The sequence below is a fragment of the Notamacropus eugenii genome, chromosome 6 (genome assembly GCF_028372415.1).
Source record: "Notamacropus eugenii isolate mMacEug1 chromosome 6, mMacEug1.pri_v2, whole genome shotgun sequence".
NCBI classification, from domain to species: Eukaryota; Metazoa; Chordata; class Mammalia; order Diprotodontia; family Macropodidae; genus Notamacropus; species Notamacropus eugenii.
In genome coordinates this window covers 166,922,798-166,941,588 of record NC_092877.1, presented here as the reverse complement: position 1 = coordinate 166,941,588, position 18,791 = coordinate 166,922,798, and the positions used below count along the sequence as shown (strand labels likewise).

Here is an 18,791-nt window from a genome sequence, read left to right as displayed (position 1 = left end):
TATCCTTAAAAAATCTTGGCTCAGTCTGACCATCCTGCTAGCTCTTGCCCAATATCTCTTCTCTCCCTTTTGGCTAAACTCTTTGGGGAAACCAACTATACTAGGTGGCTCCACTTCCTCTCTTAGTTGTTGCTAAATACTTCCAACCACATCATACAATACAAACCACCCTGTCCAAATTTACCAATGACTCTAATAATCTAAGGAATTGATGATACCAAATCTAGTTGCTTTTTCCTCAGAATTCATCCTTGTTGACTTCTCTGCAGCCTCTTGCTGGATACTCTCTCCTTTCTAGGTTTTCATGACACTCTTCTGTGTTTGTTGTCCTTCTTGTCCGATAACTTCTCAGTATCCTTTGTTGTACCTTGATCTATGTCAGAGCCACTAACCTTGGGTGTTCCCCAAAGCTTTGTCCTGGGCCCTGTTTTATTCTGTCTATTCTCTTGCTTGAAATTCTCATCAGTTCCCATTAGGTTCAATGATCATATCTATCCAAATGATTTTCAGATCTACATAATGTGTCCTATTTTCTCTCCTGATCTCTGAACGCACACGTAAACCCAGTGCCATTTGGAGTTTTTGAAGTAGACGTCATTGGGCATCTCACATTTTACTAAAACAAAATACTTTTCTCTTTGTCCTCAACTTTCCTAATGCTTTCTTTTTTGTATAAATTAAATTTTACTTTATTTTCTGATTTGCATTCTCTCCCTCCTACCTCCTATCCTACCATTTGAGAAGGTAAGAAAAACAAACGTCTATTATTAATATATCGTTGTTCAGTTGTTTTAGCTGTGTCCAACTCTTGGTGACCCTATTTGGGCTTTCCTGGCAAAGATACTAGAGTGGTTTGCCATTGCCTTCTCCAGATCATTTATAGATGAAGGAACTGTGGCAAACAGAGTTAAAGGACTTGCCCAGGGTCACACAGCTAGTAAGTGTGTGAGGCTGGATTTGAATTCAGGTCTTCCTGACTCTAGGCTGGGTGTACTATCTACTGCTCCACCTAGATGCCCTATTACCATGTATAATCAAGCAAAACATATTTCCCCCTTGGCCATATCCAAAAACAATGCACCCTGAGACCATCACCTCTCTATCAGGAGGGTAGTATGTTTCATATTGAGTCTTCTGAAAATTGTGATTGGTCATTGTGCCAATGAGAAGTCTTTCAAAGTTGTTTATCTTTAATAATAACAACTAGCATTTATACAGTGCCAGGAATTGTGCTAAATGCTCTACAAATGTTATCTCATGTGATAATGATTCAACAACTCTGGGAGGTAGGTGCTATTTTTGTCATTGTTTTTACAGTTGAGGAAACTGAGGCAAACACACTAAGTGACTTGCCAAAGTCACATAGTAAAATCATAGGCTAGATTTGAACTCAGGTCTTGCTGACTCTTTGCCCAGAGCTCTATCTTACTATGTTACTTAGTTTTTTTTATTACAGTATTGTTGTTTTTGTATAAATTGTTCTACTGGTTTTGCTCATCTCACTATGCATCAGTTCATACAAGCCTTCCCATGTTTCTGTGAAACCATTCCCTTAATCATTTCTTTCTTTATTTTTTAAAATTAATTATTTTAAGTTTTCTACAGTCATTTCCATATATCTTAGATTTTTCCTCCTCCTCCTCCCTCTCCCCCCCTCCCCAAGATGGTGTGCAGTCTTATATAGGTTCTACACATACATTTTTATTAAATACATCTTTACCTTAGTCATGTTGCATAGAAGAGTTAAAATGAATGGGAGAAATCATGAAAACAAAATTAAACAAAACATAACACAAGAGAAAATGATCTGCTTCATTCTGCCATCCAAGTCCATAGTTCTTTCTCTGGATGTAGAGGACATTTTGCCTCAAGAGTCCATTGGAAATGTTTTAGGTCTTTGCATTGCTGTGAAGGGCTAAGTCTACCAGAAAAATTCTTCACACGCTATGATTTTTGCTGTGTACAAAGTTCTCCTAGTTCTGCTCCTTTCACTCAGCATCAGTTCATATAAATCCTTCCAGGCTTCTCTGAAGTCTTCCTGTTCATTGTTTCTCATAGCACAATAGTATTCCATTACATTCATATACCACAGCTTGTTCAGCCATTCCCCAATTAACGGGCATTCCCTTGATTTCTAGTTCTTGGCCACCACAAAGAGAGCTGTTTTAAATATTTTTGTACATGTAGGACCCTTTCCCATTTTTATGATTTCTTTGGGATATGGTCCTAGAAGCGATATTGCTAGATCAAAGTTTATGCACATTTTTTTGTAGCCCTTTGGCATAGCTCCAAATTGTTCTCCAAAGTGGTTGGATCTGCTCATAGCTCCACCAACAGTGACTTAGTGTTCCAACTCTTCTCCAGCATTTATCATCTTCTTGTTTGGTCATGTTTGCCAATCTGTTGGGTGTGATGTTATACCTCAGAGTTGTTTCGATTTGCATCTCTCTAATCAAAGTGATTTAGAGTATTTTTTCATATGACTATAGATAGCTTTAATTTCTTCCTCTGAAAACTCCATGTTCATATCCTTTGACCATTTATCAGCTGTGGTCCTTAATTATTTCTTGAGGTATAATAGTATTCCTTTCCTAACATATACCATCACTTATTCAGTTATTCCTCATTAATGAACATTCCATCATCAACTTTCCTAATATTTTCAAGGAAACCATCATCTTTCCAGACATCCAGTAAATCTCAGTGTCATTTTTGACTTACTCATATTCACCCCTTATTTCCAGTCAGGTGACAAATTTTATCTTTTCTACCTTCACAACATCTCTGCTATATACATCTCCTTCTTTCTGCTCCACATTTCTACATTCTAGTACAGGTTCTCATGATCTCTCACCTGGATTATTGTAATAGCCTTTAAAAAAACTTTTATTGTATGTTATTTTTAAATTAACAATTTTATTTTCTCTCATCCACATCTCACCCAATTTAAAAGGGGGAAAAAAGAAAAATGAAACTCTTATACCAAATATACGTAATCAAACAAAACTTATTTCCACATTGTCCATTTCCAAAAATATACATCACGTTCTGCATCTTGACTCTATAACCCTTCAGACAGGATTTGGATAGTATAGGTCATCATCTGTCCTCTAGAATCATGGATAGGTCATTACATTGGTCAGAATTTTTTTTTTAATTTTTAACACAGTTTATAACAGATAAAGCAATTCAGACTTTTGGTCAGGTGATACATCTTTTTAAAGCATTTACAGTATGGACCACAAAAGAATTTTTTTTTTTTAAACATAAGCCAACTGAGATACAGATAATACTTATGTTGCTAACTTCACAATCTCTTGATCTAATTGTCTCCACAATTATATAAGAATAAAAGGACCCTAACTTAATGTTGTTGGTCTAAAGTCCTATGCCTAATAGCTTAATTTTAGACAGCCTTGGATGTTCCTCTACCCATAATCTATAATTGAATAGATCTACTATTAAGCTTACAAACCTTTTGACTATAGGAAATTGCCACCAAGAGTAGGGACATTGCAGGGAAATGATATCTCCCCAACTTCATGTCTATTCCAGGCAGGAGTAGATTGTCCACTTGCATTCAGTCAGGCTTAAAGTCTGCCAGGTGTCAGTGGGGAAATTGAGTCAGGAGAATCCCACCTCAGCCCATGCTGAACAGCTGCACTGCCACTCTTCCCTTGAGATCACCTATGCAGTTCATACCAGCATCTCATGAGCATACTGGCATCATGTAATGGAGGCTTGGATAGCCTTTCTTGCTTCCCATACCTGGAGTTAGAAGAACAGTCACTTAGTAGTCCCATAGCATCTAAAAATGGAAAGTTCCTATAACCAGGTTTAAAATATGAATATAGTTTCACTTTGGCTAAGGAACATCTTTTAGGCAAGTCTTAAGTGGCTTACATGTCCTTCTATACATGTTCTAGTTCCTGATTAAATGGCAATCATAAAATCTAATTTACCATTAAAACCTTGACGTTTCCATCAATGCCAAATTTTATCAGAGGTTACCTTCCTCTTGGAAAGTTAGACTGAAATTCTTTTCTCCAAACTAAAGATGTCATTGATTTATTCTCAGTAATTAATTCAGTCTATTGTTTTAATACTAATTGCTTTTACCTCACTCTGTAACATGACCAATTTTTCTCCTCTTCACCCCCCTCCCCCCACTTCCTAATTTTGGTTGCTCCTTCCCTCAGTGTACCCTCCCTTTGATCACACTCCACCCCTGTCCTATCCCCATCTTCTCTCTTTTCTTGCAGGGCAATATAAATTTCCATACCCCTATCCCTGTAATTCTTATTTCCCGATTATATACAGTAAAAATTATCAACATTCATTTCTTCTACTTTGAATTCCAACTTTTCTCCCTCCCCCCCTCCCTCCCCAGCCCCACTAAGAAGGCAAGCAATTCAATACAGACTAAACATGTGTTGTTTTGCAAAAGACTTCCATAGTAATCATGTTGTGTAATACTAATTATATTGCCCTCTGACCTACCCTATCCCCCTTATTTTTCCCCCCTACAATTGACCTTGTCCCTTCTCGAAAGTGTTTATTTCTAGTGACTCCCTTCTCCCATTTGCCCTCCCTTCTAACATTCCCTTCACTCCACTTGTTGCCTCCTCTCCTACTTTCCTGTGGTGTGATATAAATTTTCATATCAAATTTAGTGAGCATGTGTTCTCTCCTTCAGCCACATGTGGGGAGAGTAGCTTTATTCCCCCCCCTCCCCTTCTCCCTTATCTCCTCTATTGAATAAGATTTTTCTTATCTCTTTTATGAGTTATAGCCTGCCCCATTTCATTACTCCCTTTCTCTCCCTGGAATTTTCCTCCTTCACCTCTTAATTTTTATTTTATTTTATTTTATTTATTGTATTTTATTTGTGTGTGTGTGTGTGTGTGTATGGATATCATCTCTTCTGATATAACACACCCTGTACTTTTTATCTATGTGTATGTGTGTGAGTGTGTGTGTACAATCTCTCCAACTACCCAAATACTGAGAAAAGATTCAAGAGTTAGAAATATTTATGATTTTTCTTTTTTTTTTTTCCCCCTGTTTACCTTTTCATGCTTCTCTTGATTGTTGTCTTGGGAAGTCACATTTTTAAATACAGATCTGGTCTTTTCCTCAAAATGAAATCTTCAAATTCGTGTATCACTGAATGTTCATTTTTTCCCTTGAAGTATTATATTCAGATATGCTGAGTAGGTGATTCTTGGCTTCAATCCCAGTTCCTTTGACTTCTGAAATATCTTATTTCAAGCCCTTCAATCCCTTAATGTTGAAGCTGCCAGATCCTGTGTTATCCTGATTGTATTCAATTTGTTTCTTTCTAGCTGCTTGCAGTATTTTCTCCTTGATCTGGGAACTCTGAAATTTGGCCACAATATTCCTAGGAGTTTCTCTGTTCAGGTTTCTTTCAGGAGGAAATGGATGAATTCTTTCAGTATCCATTTTGGCCTCTGATTCTATCATCAGGGCAGTTTTCCTTGATAATTTCATGGAAGATAGTGTCTAGGTTCTCTTTTTGATCATGGCTTTCAGGTAGCCCAATAATTTTTAAATTATTTCTCCTGGATCTATTTTCCAGGTCAGCTGTTTTTCCTACTAATTCTTTCACATCATCTTTTATTTTTTTAAATTTTTGGTTTTGTTTACTAACTTCTTGGTTTAACTCATAGTCATTCTTTTCCCTGGACTCAATTCTCTCTTTCAATGAATTATTTTGTTCAGTGAACCTTCTCCATTTGGCTAATTCTGCTTTTTAAACCCTCCTTCTCCTCGTTGGCTTTTTGGACCTCTTTTTCCAATTGAGTTAGCCTCTTTTTAAAGCTGTTATTTTCCTCAGCATTTTTTTGGTTTTCCTTTAATAAGCTGCTAACTTGTTTTTTAAGGTCTTCTATTGCCTGAGCCCATTTTAAGTTCCCTTTGGAGGCAGAGGCCTTGACTTCCTCTGACAGTATGCCTTGTTCTTCCTTATCTGAAAGGATGGGGGAAGACACCTGTTCCTCAAGAAAGTAACCTTCTGTGGTCTTATTTTTTTTCCCTTTTCTGGGCATTTTCCTAGCCAGTTACTTGACTTCTGAGTTTCCTCTCCACACCCACCTTGCCTCCAGATGGGTCCAGCTAGTGCTTGGGGGCTGAGATTCAAATGCTGCTTCCCAGCCTCAGGGCTTTCAGTGGGGGCAGGGCTGCTATTCAGTGTGAGGTTAAGTTCAGCTGCTCAGGTGGGGGCAGGGCTGCCACAGGAGGCTCAGTTCCCTCAGGGGGTTTATGAGGAGACCTTCAACAATGGATGTGGGCTCCTGCCTGCTTTGGGAGCCCCTGTCTGCTGCTGTCTCCAGAGGGGGCCTTAGTCATGGGGACACCCCGTTACCCTCTTGGCTGGCCGAAAAGACCCTCTCACTGACCTTTTGCACCTGCGGGTGGAGGGACCTGCTCAGCTGCTGGAGATTCCATCCCTGAAGCATGCTCGGATCCTCTCCCCTCGGTGCCACGTGGCCAAGGCAGGGCTGGGCTCCGCTCTGGGTCTGGTGCACAATAGACCTTTCCTGTTGGTTTTTCAGGTTTCTCTGGAACAGAAATCTCCTCCACTCTGTTGTTCTGTGGCTTCTGCTGCTCTAGAATTTGTTGGGAGTTCTTCTTTACACGTATTTTATGGGTAGTGGGTTACTAGCTAGCATGTGTGTGTCTTTGTACTCCGCTATCTTGGCTCCTTCCCTCTCGGTAAGAGTTCTTAGGACTCTCAGAGTTGTCTTTTCTTTACAATGTTTTTGGGGTAGGTAGGTGGCAGGTAGGTAGATCGATTGCTGGGCCTGGAATCAGGAAGACTCATCTTTCTGAGTTCAAATTTGGCCTCACACACTTACTAGCTGTGTGACCTTGGGCAGGGTCACTTAACCCTGTTTGCCTCAGTTTCCTCATCTGTAAAATGAGCTGGAGAAGGAAATGACAAATCACTCCAGTATCTTTGCCAAGAAGACCCCAAATGGGGCCACAAAGAGTCAAACCTGACTGAAGTGACTGAACAGCAACCAGCAACACAGCAATACATTGTTCTTCTGGTTCTGCTCACATATTCTGCACGAGTATTTGTCCAAAGCTTTCCAGCTTGTGGTACTCAATAGTATTCCATCATATTCATATGCTGTAATTTGTTTAACTCTTTCCCAGCTGGTGGGCAGCTGTTTAGCTTCTACTTCTTTGCCATGTTCTGAAGGCACATAATGAGTTTTTAATTGCTCCTCCTGCCTCAGGTCCCTCCCATTTCAATCTGTCTTCCACTCAGTTGCCAAAGTGATTTTTCCTCAGGTGCAGGTCTGACCAGTCACTCGTCAACTCAGTCAACTTCAATAACTCTCTATTAGGATCCAGGATCAAATATACATTCATCTGGCATTTAAAGCCCTTCTATAACCTGGACCCTTACTACCTTTCCAGTCTTATTACATTCTGCTCCTCTCTTTCCATTCTCCAGTACAACCAGCTGGCCTCTTAGCATCTTAGGATGCTAGCTTTTCCCCTCTCCTTGGCTTTGTACTGGCTGTCCCTTATTCCTAGAGTGCACTTCCTCCCCATGTCTATTTCTGAGTTACACCATTTTTTCTCATGACTCAAGTCTAATCTCAGTTTTTACAGAGTCCTTTTTGAATCACACTTCCATATAACTTTCCATGTAATCCCAGTGCCTTTGTTCAGAGGTTATGTTCCATTTGTTGTAGAGTCTCTTTAATTGTGGCTGATTTTTTTGTGGCCCCCATTTGGGGTTTTCTAGGCAAAGGTACTGGAGTGGTTGGCCATTTCCTTCTCTAGCTCATTTTACAGATGAGCAAATTGAGGCAAGCAGGGTTAAATGATGTGACCAGGGTCACATAGATGGTAAGTGCTGGGAGGCTGGATTTGAACTCAGGAAGATGAGAGCTAAGTGTTCTGTACTGCCTAGTTTCCATTTATGCTATATGTATCTTATGTGTACTTGGTCATTGATATGTTGTCTCTTTCGTTAGAATTTGAGATCCCTGAGGGTAGAGGGAATGTTTTTGCCTTTTTTGGCATCTCCTGTGCCTGGCAGATAGTAAACCTTTAATAAATGCTTGTTGAATGAACTGACTTCTAGCTCTAGGTCCAGTCAGGATTATGAGAAAAATTTCAAGATTCCAATAGTCCATTTCACTTTTTATTAAAATGGTATGTACCAGTCAGTCACATAAGAAGCATGTTTCTGTAAAGTAGGAGTGAATTGTCAAAAATATTTCAAATTGGAAGACCATTCATCTTCAGGCTGCTGTCCTGACTATCCTGGACTTTCTCTACAAGGCCCCATTTTATCTCTTCTCCATCACACTCCGCCCACCCTTATTTTTCTGTTCTTTGGCTTCCTTGTCTCCCCCAATGAGAATGTAAGCTCCTTGAAGGCAGAAACTATCTTTCTGCTTATGTTTGTATACCCAGTTGTCTGTTGCCTCAGGTGCTTAATAAATGCTTGTTGACTTGAATGTGCCTCTTAAAATTGTGCTGTAAGCTTCTGAACCAAAGGGCATTTTTACATCATAGGCAAGGCTTGAACATTGTAATCCAGCTGTGTAACTGTTGGCCCACCTGGGTTTCTGAGCTTTCCCTGTGACACAGGTGACTTCGCTTATAAAATAAATGCCTACATGACAAAGAGAGTGACATTTCTGGCATTTAAAATATGTGCATTTGTAAAAAAGTACCATTAAAAAGCATTGATCTCTCCTGCATGTGGTCCCATAGGCAGCTGTTTACTTTGCCCACCATTCTGTGCTAGCTCTAGGGCGTTAGTTACTTGTATTTAAAATTATGTTGCCTTCCTAAGGTTGAACAGTTTATACAATACTCAATAAATTAAAGCCTCACACTCCTCAGAGGCTTTTTGGCTGTTTTGGGGTATTGGTCTCTTGGGTTAATTTATTTCCGTAAATTTTATCCCTTTAGAGAGGTGTTGTGTTCTGAATGGATGTTACTATTACCTCTCATCAACTAAGTTAAGTAATTAACAATCTGGTCTACCCGAAATTATGATGCAGTGGAAAGCATGCTGAATTTGAAGTCACAGATACAGTTTTATTGTATTTACTACCTGTGTGACCTTGAACCAGTAACTTAACCTTCCTGGGCTTAGTTTTTTCATCTGTAAAATGAAATAGTTGGATAAGGTGATGTTTTAAGGTCTATTTCAGCCCCAAATTCTATGATCTGAATAAGTCCCAAACATTCCAGTTTGAAGAAATAATCAGATTTTTAAATTTAAAGATGAAACATTTATACTTTGATCCAATGATGGAGCTGTGATCTCATCATTATGGAGAGTCCTTCCCCCTGTACAGAATGTGAACCGTCCATTGCTCTCTCATTGTGAGTGACCCACGTCCATACCCTCCTCCTAGTCTTCCATCAAGAATCCTGCCAATGTGCTGGAGGTTTTCTTTTGGATGTTGTTTGATTACTAATGGAACAAATGGTTTGTCTATGAGTTAGTCATTCCTCTTACCACATTACTGGCTCATTTTAGTTTCTGGTCATAGTTCTTTCTGAGAGGTAACATTGCGTGTATTGTATAGAGTTGACTTTGGAGTCAGGAAGAGCTTGGCCTAAGCCAGATTCTTAGATATATTAACTGGGTAACCCTGAGTAAAAAATTTAGCTTATCTGTGCCCAGATAGTTCTCTAGCCTTTAAGTTGCAGAATAGTTGCTGATCTTCATTAGTAAAAGGAGAATTTTTTTCACACCAGGATAGTTTCTACATCATTGACATTACAGATCCAAGGGAAAAAAAAACAAAACAAAACAGGGACATCTTTCTGATGGCATCCTGTATACTTCTTTTCTCCTTGGAGGTGAATTTCAGTAGTTAGAGAGGTAGTGAGGTACAACAGAAAGAAGGCTGAATCCAGAATAACTATACAGAGTAACTGTGTGACATTGGGTAAATCAGTTCCTTCTTCTTTCTGGACTTCTATTTCATTATTCGTAAAATGATGCAGTTGAGCTAGATGACCTCTAAACTACAGTCCCAAGTTTTGTCCTCTCAGTTACAATTTTTAAAAAATAACTTCAAATGAATCTTGGTGGGACAAATGTTAGAATTATTGTATATTAATAAGGCATTAGTCTCATTACTGTTAATTAAGCTGATTCAAACTAGAATATGTCTTTATTTTCTAAGTTAAATGACTTTATTAGGAATCTCTCTATATTGGAGGCAGTGCATAGAGTCCTAGGCATTAGGAAGACCTGAGTTCAAATGTGGCCTCAGACACTTACTAGGTATGTGACTCTGGCCAAGTCACCTAACTTCTCCGTCTCAGCTTCCTTGTCTGTAATGAAATAACATGGTATTTGTAAAGTACTAGTACATAGTAGGTACACAGTATTATTAGTATTACTTTTGCTACTACTAGAAGCTGAATGTCTTCAAATGGCATTGAGGACTTGTGGATGGATTGGTTCTGTTGTATGGATCTGAAGAGGAGAAAGAGAATGGAGGGCAAAAGGAGGAAAATATTAGTATAGAGAGGAGCACCTATTTGTATATTTCATACATCATAACTACTGCCCAACAATGAGGGGGTTGTAAAATGCGCTGAGATAATCCCAAGAAAATCATTAAAATGGTGCACGTAGAAAGCACGATTATTTACTGGGAAAAATGCTTCCATTATGTAGCATTACAAAAATAGTTTAGGAATCTGACCTATTGTTATTATTACAGTGTGTGGGATTTTTTTATATGACATCTCAACTATGTGCCCTCATATTATACAGCTCCTAAAAACTAAGAAAATATTTGTCCTTTTAAAAAGCAGTTTAAATGTGAATCAATTTTATCCTCATTCATGCTTCTTAAAAAGTGAAATAAAATTCCTTTCATCCTACCATAAACACTCCAGTTTTATTATCATTATAAAGTCCTCAAGATTTATTTAGATAAATATATAATTTTATTATCATTTAATTTGAGCCAAATATCTTATAAGAGTAGCAATTTTAGGCAGCATTTACTCACTGAAAAGAGGCATATACAGGTTATAAAGATTTCTAATGTTACATTTCCTTGACCATATTTTCAGAATAGACAGTATAGCAATTCATTTAAAGCTCTCAGCTTAAATATCAACCTCACTGATGTACTTAACTGTAGTACCATTTTCACTTCCTGGAATCATAGATTCTTACAGTTGCAACTGATGTTCAAGTTCTCATCCCCTTCTTTGACAGAAGAGGAAATAAGGTCCAAAAAAAGTCGAGTGACTTCCCCAAGGTCAGGCAGCTAGTGAATAATAAAGCTGAGACTAAAATATGTGACCCCTGTCTCCCAGGCCTGTAGTCTTTTCATAGTACATCATACACCTTTCACTGGCCAGATATTCCCTTTCTCCTGATTCCAAGCCATCTGTGCTTTTTTCAAAGTTCATTTGTTGAATATTTATAACCTACCTGTTTCCAAAGGTACAAGGATTTAAGGCCATAGGTTAAGACATACTACAAAATAGGACAATGAGGGACAAAAACAAACAAAGACCACTGAAAACAGTCAGAGGGAATAGCTGCTACCAGGAACTTATGGTGAACAGGTAACTAAATGGGTTTCTTAGTTTTGAAGCAACTAAGGGATAAATTAGAAATATATCGGTTATATAAGGAAGCTAGATGGTGCAGTGGATAAAAGTGCAGGTTCTGGATTCAGGAAGACCTAAATTCAAATCTAGTCTCAGATACTTACTAGCTGTGTACTCTGGGCAAGACTATAATCCTGCTTGCCTCAGTTTCCTCATCTGTAAAATGAGCTGGAGAAGGAGATGGCAGAGCACTCTAGTATCTGCCAAAAAAACCCCCAACAAACCCAGATGGGGACATGAGAAGTCAGATGCAGCTGAAGTGACTGAACAGATCAGGTTATGTGGGTTTTCTTCTCCGATGAGAAAGCATTCATATTTATCTACAGAGATCATATTGTTTTTGAACCTACCTCAAACTGGAAGAATCTAAATGAATGGCTAATTAAAAGGACAGAGAAAGTACCAAATGGCCCTGTGGGTGGAGCTAAGAAAAGAGTCTCAACCTATGCATTAAACTGGGCCTTAGTGGGCACTGATTTCCTCATCTATAAAATGAAAGGGTTGGACTAGACAAGGGGTTCTTAACCTGGGGTCTGTGAACCTTTAAAAAATATTTAAGACAACTGTTATTTCAGTATAATTTGTTCTCTTTGCTATCTTGTGTATTTTGTGCATTTTAAAAACATTGTTTGGAGAAGGGGTTCTTAAACTTCACTGGACTGTGAACCATGACATAAAAATGTTAAGAACCCCTGGTCTAGATTTTTTTCCCCAGTCTCCTTCAGTTCTAGAATTGTGCTGGAATATGTAATTGATTTACCTTTATATAGCTTGTATTCTCAGGATGTAGTAGAGAGAGCAATAAACTTGGGGTCAGAGTAGGGGTGTTCATGCTGTGCTACCTGCTACCTGTGTGACTTTGGGCCAGTCACAGCCTCTAGACTCCAGTTTCCTTAGCTGTAAAATGAGGAGTGTCCTAAAAGATGTCAAACGTTCCTCTTAGGTCAAAATGCTATTAAGCTATGAATCCACAACTGGATTGGGCAGTTTCCATCTACAGCATTTGAATTCTCAGATTCTTATTCTCTTGTCAAGGAGAACTTGCATTTTAAACATCTGGCTATGTGAGGATGATGTACCTTACACTCTACTTTAAATTCACATCTATTAGGAATTGAATTTTTTTTACATTCAAATGAACAAGAGTCCTGGAAGACCAGAGACAAAACATCCTTTTTTTTTTTTAAACATTGAAAGGCATCTCTTTTGGTGGTCTCTACCAGCCTAGGAAGACGTCATTTCCAGGATAAATTTGAGCTCCCTTGGACACTGCTGCTACAACCTTGACCACCCATGTTATGATGCATTTTGAGATCTCAGCTATATCATTAAGCCTGGAGAAGGAAAAAAAAACAAAAACCTGAACAAAAACCATGCTCATATTGTAATGTGATTTGGAAGTTATTTTTCTTCTTTTGTGACAGGATCTCATTTGCAAAGGATCCAGACAAAAGCAAGGGTTAAAAACTTTACAAAGTACTTTGTCATTGACCACATATAAGACATTGGTCACAACCCAGTAGTGTTGTTTTTGTATATGTGCAGGAAACATTTCAGATTTCTGGTCAATTCTATAAACTACTGTGACTTCAAAGGACCTGTTGTAAAGTACATCTCCTGCCTCTTGTTAGAGAAGGGGTGGACTAGGAATGTGGACTGAGGAACATGTGGCCAGACATGGCCAATATGTTACTTTGTTTTGCTTGTTTGTGTTTCTGTTTTAAAAGGAAGAGTTCTCTGTAGGGGGTAGGGAGTGGTGGGGTCAGAGCCATTGATTAAGAAGAGAAAGTGAGGCAAAAAAGGGACATCAATAAAATATTGAAGATAAAAAGAATATTAAAACAACACTTTTTCTTGGGGAGTTAACAGTGTTTGTATTATTAGGAACACCATTAGTATTTCCAAATTCCTTCTTTTAATTTCAATATTCTCAATAGAGCACTGGACTCAGAGTCAGCAGGAATTGGATTCAAATCCCTACTTCTGACAAGTATTAGCTATGTGACCATGAGCAAGTCCCTTAAGTTCTCAGAGCTGACATTCTTCATTTGGATCCATAAATGTTTTTAAAAAGTATTTTAAAAGCAGTTTTCGTGTAATTGATTTCCTTTGTAACACTATGAATTTTATTTAATGCATTTGAAAGCATTATTGTGAAAAGAGGTTCATAAGTTTAACCAGACCACCAAAGGGGTCCATGACCTTAAAGGTTAAGAATCTCTAAGGCACCTTTTTTAGGGTGCATACAATTTATTAAAAGCAAAGTACAATTTTTGACTTTGATGTAAACATTGATTCAAGTCTGAAGAGATCCTCCCAAGAGATCAGTTAACTAAGCATTAGATATAGTCATACTGCTGACCCTTCTGATTTTGCCTCAGTACCTCAAGAGTGAAAAGAGGGTAGACAAAACTAAGGAAGAAGCTAACAGTTTCATTAATGTTGACCACAGGAGATAATATGTTTCAGGTATGGTTGGCATCCATACTTGAGCTGGGGTGGCTGATTCAGGACCTTAGTGTGGAGAGAGAAATCCCATTTTATGACTCAGTAGGAAGAAGAAAAAGTGGTACAGGAGGTTCTAAAGAGAGTCCTTCCTCAGAGAAATCTGATGCTATTCATGTGGAATCTGACCTCTGCTCAGTATGGGCACTAGATGGATGAGAGCTCCAGGGTCCCAGGACTAAAGAGAGAAGAAACTTTCACTGAATTATAGTAGTTTGGGGAGCAGAGGAAGACCTTGGGGTGGCTATGCTCTCCCCCGTTATCCTTTCTGCTCTAACCTGGGTTTCCCTTTCATATCACCCAAACCTGGGAATGCCTGAAGCACAAAGGATGGATGGAGGGAAGAGAAAGAACTCAACCTAGTACAGTGAGCTGGAGATAGAATGGGGAAAGTTAAGGCAACTTTCTTCTTTTTTAGAATTCAGTTTTATTTTATTTTCAGTTCCAAATCCTTTCCTTTTCACCTGCCCCTCCTTTAGCCAGTGAGAAAGCAAGAAAAACAAAACCCATTGTAAATATATATAGTTAAGCAAAACAATTTGCTCCATTATCCATGTTAAAAAAAAAAAAACAAAACAACAAGGAAAGAGAGAAAGAAAAGAAATATGGTTTAACTTGCACTCTCTGTTTGTCAGCTCTCTATTTGGATGTGGATAGCATATTCTGTTATTAGTCCTTTGGAATTGTGATTGGTCGTTGTACAGATCAGAGTTCCTTAGTCTTTCAAAGTTGTTGTTATTATATTTCTATTTTTCCTTCCTTCACTTTGTGCCAGTTCATATAAGTCTTCTTAGGCTTTTCTGAAAACATCCTTTTTATTACTACTTAATAGCACAATAGTATTCCATCACCTTTGTATGTCATAATTTGTTCACCTATTCTCCAATTGTTGAGTGTCCTGTCAGTTGGCAGTTTTTTGCTAACTCTAGAAGAGCTGCTTCAAATGTTCTTGAGCATATGGGTCCTTTTCTTCCTTCTTTGATCTCTTTGGGAGTATTGATCTAGTAGTGATATTGAATGGCTAAAGTTAAATAGCTTTTTGGGCATTATTTCAAGTTGCTCTCTTTCAAATGACCAGACCAATTCACAGCTTCACCAACAGTGCATTAAATTACTTCTTTCCCCACAGCCCATTTGGCATTTGTTATTGTCCTATTTTGTCAACTTTGCTAATCTAATAGGTATTGTGAAATAGTATTTCAGAGTTTTAATTTGCATTTCTCTACTTATTAGTGATTTAGGGCATTTTTCATTTGATTGTTGATAACTTGTATTTCTTCCTCTGAAAAGCTGTTAAGGCAGCTTTCTAAGTCAATATGTAATAGACAATATATAATAGGCAAATTGGGACCTGCAGAACTGAATGGTGGAAGAAATCTCCATACTGACAGAATTACACATTCTTGACCTACAATTTTAGCTTCCAATCATGGAACATCACAATCTTTAAAAAAATCATTTTTTTGGGAAGGGACCCGAGAAACCTGAGAGCTGCAGGCACAACAGGCAGAGGGGAAGACAAGCCGAACCAAGCTGATTAGAGCCGCTGAGTGCCAGATATCAGCGCAGCAGCTCCTGAGACATTCAGCCTGAAGATTAAACTTCGGTAAGTCACCTACTTGAGCTCTCGGGAGCCAGGATGGCGGAGTGATCAGTAAATGCTCTCTCCTCCCCCCCTGATGACCATGAAAGAACCATAAAATATTTCCAGAAAAATCCTGAATCAGCGGGAACAGCAGAAGGGGGCAAATAGTGTCATAACACCTGAGGCTAGGAAAATAGCTAAGGGGGATTCCTCCTACTGTGGCGGAGGCGAACCAGAAGGACAGAGGACCCAGGGCAGAGAAAACTCGCACTAAGACCCAGGCAAGCCTCAGCACCAGGAGAGGAGCCCCAGGAGGGGTGGGAACACGCATTAGCATCTAGGCATGCCTCAGCCCTCCAGGGGAAATGGGAAGAAATAGGGAAGCTGGGATCACCATCCCCTGAGCTTGCCTTTGCCTCATTTCAGCTGAGGAGATCTCCTGTGACCAGACCACTCCTCCCACGCACTTAACAAGCTAACCCCAGGGTTGATCTGGGAAACAAAAAACAAAAACCTGCTTTTAGCTTTTTTCACACATCAGCTCAACACAAAGTTCTGTAGCTTCTGACTGAAAGAACCAGAAGCTACAACACTCAGTCAATATCATGAACAGGAAAAGGCAGATGAAGGGTGAAAAAAACCATAGAATCTTTCTATGGGGATAAGGACCAAAATGCAAACACCAAAGAGGTCAGAGCTGAGACTGTACTTCCATCTGAAATTTCAGAAGGGCTATGAACCTCTCGCAAGCACAAGCAGCTCTCCTGGAACAGCTAAAGAAGGAAATAGAAGAAAAACTGGCTAATGATTTTAAAATTATAAAAAAAGAATTCACTGATGAGAACATCACTTTGAAAAGGAAAATTGAAGAAATGGAAAAGGAAGTTCAAAAATTAACTGGAGAAAATAATTTCCTAAAAGGAAGAGTTGATCAAACGGAAAAGGAAACCCAAAACCTAATTGGGAAAATTGGTCAAATGGAAAAGAAAGTACAAAAATTAACTGGAGAAAATAGCTCCTTAAAGGGAAAAATTGGTCAGATGGAAAAGGAGATACAAAAGTTAACTGAAGAAAACAATATGATAAAGATTAGAATTGGGCAAGTAGAAACTAATGACTCAATGAGACAGCAAGAATCATTCAACAAAATCTAAAGAATGAAAAGGTAGAAGAAAATGTAAAATATTTAATTGGAAAAACAACTGACCTGGAAAATAGATCCAGGAGAGAAAATTTAAGAATTATTGGCCTGCCAGAAACCCATGATGAAGAAAAGAGTCTGGACAATATCTTCCAGGAAATCATCAAGGAAAACTGCCCAGAAGTACTAGACCCAGAGGGCAAAATAGTCATCGAAAGAATCCACCGTTCCCCTCCCGAAAGGGATCCCAAACTCAAAACCCCAAGAAATATCGTTGCCAAATTCCAGAGCTATCAAGTGAAGGAGAAAATACTACAAGCAGCCAGAAAGAAACAATTCAAATATCAAGGACATACAGTCAGGATCACACAGGACCTTGCAGCTTCTACATTAAAAGACTGAAAGAATTGGAACCCTGTATTCCATAAGGCAAAGGAGTTGGGACTTCAACCAAGAATCAACTACCCAGCAAAGTTCAGCATAACATTTCAGGCAAGGAGAAAGTCATTCAGTGAAATAAGGGATTTCCAGAGCTTCCTGACCAAAATGCCAGAACTCAAGAGACAATTCAATCTTCAAATGCAGGTCTCAAGAGAATCATAAAAAGGTAAACAGGGGGGAAAAAACAAAAACAAAAACTTGTTACTCAATTAGGGCAAACTGTTTGCCTCCCTATAAGGGAAGATGATACCTGTTAATCTTGAGACTTGTACAGCTATTATGATAAAAGGGATATACATAGAGGGAACGGGTATAAAGTTAATGATGTCATGTCAAAAATATGATTTAAGTATGAGAAGGGATTGTAATAGGAGGTGTGAAAAGGAAGAAGCAGAAAATGGCAAATTACATGACAGAAGTACAAAATTATAGTAGAGGGAAGGAGGGGAGGGAGATGAGCATTGTTTGAGAGGTACTCTCATCCGATTTGTTTAAAGGAGGGAACAATAAACTTAAGTAGATAATCCTAACTAGCTCTTTAGGCAGTAGGAGGGGAAGGGGGAAGAAAGGGGAGGGAGGTTAAAGGGAGGGAAGAAACAATAAGAGTAAAGGGGAGGAAAAGGGAGGGGGGCTAAAAGAAGGAGGGGAAGGCTGCAGGAGGAGGGGGTGAAAAGTGAATACTATTGAGGAGGAGAAGGGAGACGGGAGAGCTAAAAGCACAAATGGTGGGAAAGAGGATGGAGGGAAATACACAGATTGTAATCGTAACTGTGAATGTGAATGGAATGAATTAGCAGAATGGATTAAAAGCCATAATCCAACAGTATGCTGCTTACAAGAAACACATTTGAAATGGGGGGATACACATAGGATAAAGGTCAAAGGATGGAGCAGAATATATTGTGCTTCAGCTGCCTAAGAAAGGCAGGAGTAGCAATCCTAATCTCAGACAAAGCAAAAGCAGAAATAGATCTAATCAAAAGGGATAAGGATGGAAACTATATCCTGCTAAAAGGCACCATAGACAGTGAAGCAATATCATTACTAAACATGTATGCTTCAAGTGGTATAGCATCCAGATTCTTAGAGGAGAGGTTGGGGGAGTTGAAGGAAGAAATTGACAGCAAAACTATGCTAGTGGGGGACCTCAACATCCCCCTCTCTGAACTCGATAAATCTAACCTCAAAATTAACAAGAAAGAGGTTAAGGAGGTAAATAAAACTCTGGATAAGGTAGATATGATAGATCTTTGGAGAAAATTGAATGGGAGTAGAAAGGAATATATCTTTTCTCAGTGGTACATGGAACATTCACAAAAATTGACCATGTACTAGAACATAAAAATCTCACAATCCAGTGCAGAAAGGTAGAGATAAGCAATGCATCCTTCTCAGATCATAATGCAATAAAAATTACATGTAATAAAAGGCCATGGAAAGATAAACCAAAAATCAATTGGAAACTAAATA

General features: G+C 38.7%; 1 protein-coding gene across 1 annotated transcript in view; it reads left to right on the top strand.

Annotated features, from left to right (window-relative positions):
• LOC140512175 (uncharacterized) overlaps window positions 1-18,791 on the top strand; it is a 113,834-nt gene that overhangs the window by 28,871 nt on the left and 66,172 nt on the right. The window lies entirely within an intron of this gene.